The sequence below is a fragment of the Microcebus murinus genome, chromosome 7, assembly GCF_040939455.1.
Source record: "Microcebus murinus isolate Inina chromosome 7, M.murinus_Inina_mat1.0, whole genome shotgun sequence".
NCBI lineage: Eukaryota > Metazoa > Chordata > Mammalia > Primates > Cheirogaleidae > Microcebus > Microcebus murinus.
Genome location: NC_134110.1, coordinates 20,350,091 through 20,353,368, shown reverse-complemented (window position 1 = coordinate 20,353,368; position 3,278 = coordinate 20,350,091). Strand labels below are relative to the sequence as shown.

At 39.6% G+C, this 3,278-nt stretch overlaps 1 pseudogene; it reads left to right on the top strand.

The window, feature by feature from the left end:
• Positions 1-1,270: 1,270 nt before the first annotated feature.
• Positions 1,271-3,064, top strand: LOC105871341 (eukaryotic translation initiation factor 4B pseudogene; annotated as a pseudogene).
• Positions 3,065-3,278: the final 214 nt, after the last annotated feature.

Genomic DNA, 3,278 nt, shown 5'->3' with positions numbered 1-3,278 from the left:
TTTATAGACCTATATACTCCACCCAACAGCAGAGGAATACATTCTCCTCTTAAGTCCATACAGGACATTTACCAAGATGAACTATAACCTGGGACAAAAACAAGTCTAAATAAATTTAGAAATACTCAAGGCATACAATTACTGACATTCATTCTGGATAAAATCTGTAAGCAAAGTAGGAATAGTCCAAATATCCAGTGATTCCTCAATCTGATAGACACCATGTACCAAAAGCCTACAGCTAATATACTTCATGGTAAGAGACTGATGCTTTTTCTCTAAGATTGGAACAAAGCAAAGATGTCTATTCTTACTATTTCGTCAACATAGTACTAGATTCCCTAACTAGTGCAATATTACAGTCAGGCAAAAGAAAAGAAAAAAAAAAGTGATTCACCTGGAAAAAAAGAAAAGTATTTTGCAGATGACATTCTCTCTATTTAGGCAATCTCAAGAAATCTATCAAATAATTGCTATAAGTAATAATTGAATTTAGATGTGTTATATGTATAAAATTAACACAGAGTGTGTGCATGTATGTGTGTGTGTGTGTGTGTTTGTGTGTTATGTGTAGTGAAAAAAACAATTAGAAACTCAAAAACATTGTACCGTCTAAAGCAACTGCCAAAATACACTTAGGTATAAATCTCACTAAATATGTGCAGAATGTTTGTGTTGTAAATTATAAAATATTAATGAAAAAAAAGACCTAAATAGGTGGAAAGACGTAACTTATTCATAGCATGGAAGACTCAGCATAGCAAAGATGTCAATTATAATACATAGATGTAAATAAATTCATATCAAAATCTCACAAAGTTTTTTTTTTGTAAACATTAACAAACATTCTAAATTTTATATGGAAAGGCAAATGAACTAAAATAGCTATTTTTTTTAAAAAAGAACAATGAAGTTGGAGCAATCACCCTGACATTAAGACTTAGTGTATAGCTACAGTAATTTAGACATTGCAATATTTTGGAAGGATGGAGAATGAAACATATGAATGAAACAGAGGAGTGTAGAAATAGCCCCAGGCAGCGATAGCCAAAACCTTTTTGACAAAGGTACAAAAGACATTCGGTGGAAAAATGAGTTTTAAGTTGATGATGTTGGTTGTATAGCCAACACACATAGATATAAAATAACCTTAAATTACACTTCACATTGAATATAAAAAACTCAAATGGACCATTTACCTAAATTACAAAAAGTAAAACTATAAAGCTTTTATACAGCCTTTGCATTCTCTGTCTTTCTCTCTCTCAACATGGCGGCCTCAGCAAAAAAGAAAAATAGGAAGGGAACGACTATCTGCCTGACAGACTTTCTGGCTGAGGATGGGGGTACTGGTGGAGAAAGCACCTATGTTCCCGAACCAGTCAGCTGGGCTGATGAAACAGATGACCTGGAAGGAGATGTTTCAACCACTTGGCACAGTAAAGATGATCATGTGTATAGGGCACCTCCTATGACCATTCCATCCTTCCTACTGCTCCACAGGCTGCTCAGGAACCCAATATCAACCACATCCATATCCCAAATCACCACCCTACACTGCTTTTCTAGGCAACCTTCCCTATGAGGTGACAGAAGAATCAATTAAGGAATTCATTAGAGAATTAAATACCAGTGGAGTGTGATTACCCCATGAACCCAGCAATCCAGAGAGGTTGAAAGGTTTTGGTTATGCTGAGTTTGAGGACCTGGATTCCCTGCTCAGTGCCCTGAGTCTAAAGGAAGAGTCTCTAAGTAACAGGAGAATTCAAGTGAACATTGCTGATCAAGCTCAGGATAAAGACAGGGATGATCGTTCTTTCGGCCAGGATAGAAACCGGGAGTCTGACAAAACAGATACAGACTGGAGAGCCTGTCCTGCCACAGACACCTTTGATGACTACTCGCCTAGAAAAGATGATGATAGCTTTGGAGACAAGTATCGAGATCATTATGATTCAGATCGGTATTGTGATGGGTCTTGGGACATGGATTCACATGGGGGATGGGATTGCTATGATGACTAAGGTAGCAAAGACTACTATAGAGGCTATGATTCCAGGATAGGCAATGGCAGAAGAGCATTTGGTAGTGTGTACTGCAGAGATGATGACTACAGAGGAGGCAGGACCACTATGAAGACCAACAGGACAGATGAGATGACAGATCACAGAGCTCCAGAGATGATTACCCTTGGGATGATTGTAGGGTGGTGATAGAGGTCCCCCCCAAAAGACTCAAACTGAATCTAAAGCCTCAGAGTACTCCTAAGGAAGATGATCCCTCTGCTAGCACTTTCCAGCCCAGTCCAGCAGCTTCCAACTTTGGAGAGGAAAAGCCTATTGACATGACAGCTAGAGAAAGAGAAGTAGAAGAATGACTACAAAAGGAATAGGACAAATTGCAATGTCAGTTGGATGAGCCAAAACTAGAACGATGGCCTCGGGAGAGACACCCAAGCTGGCGTAGTGAACAAACTCAGGAACAAGAAGGGTCGAGGACAGGAAGTGAATCATCACAGAATCATCTGGCAGAAATGTGTGAAGGAGAGAGAGTGGAGAAATCTCTAGAAAATGAAATACTTAATATGGAGTAAGACTGTCACTCTCCAACTTCTAAGCCTCCCAAACCTGATTGGCCTCTAAAGGTAATGCCAGCCCTTCCACCGAAGGAGAATGCTTGGGTGAAGTGAAGTTCTAAATTTCCTACTCAATCTCAGAGCTCAGACACAGAGCAGCAATCCCCTACAAATGGCAGGTGGAAACTAGCTCCAACTCAGCCATCTGAAGAAGGACCATGAGGGAAAGATGAAAATAAAGTAGACAGGATGAGTGTCCCAAAAGGCCAAACTGGGAACTCCAGCAGTGGTCCAGGAGATGGAGGCAACAAACACCACTGGAAGGAGTCAAATAGGAAAGATGGCAAAAAGGATCCAAACTCCAGATCTGCACCTGAGCCAAAGAAACCTAAAGAAAATTCAGCATTCAAGTTCAGTTCTGCAAGCAAGTATGCTGCTCTCTGTGTCAATGGTGAAGATGAAAACAAGGGAGAAGATTACACTGAATAGACCTCGACATCCTGTGCTTTTGCCAAGTCTCTCTCCACCCTGGAACATTCAAGAGCAAATCAAACCTCTATCCAGACAAGACAAACTAAAACTCACCATCTCCTGGAAAACTTTCTTAACTTAAAAAAAAAAAAAATGAAATGAATTCTTTTACATGCTGCTGCAGTCTTTGAAGTATTGAAGTAACTGGAGAATCACCAATGTAGCCAGAGAG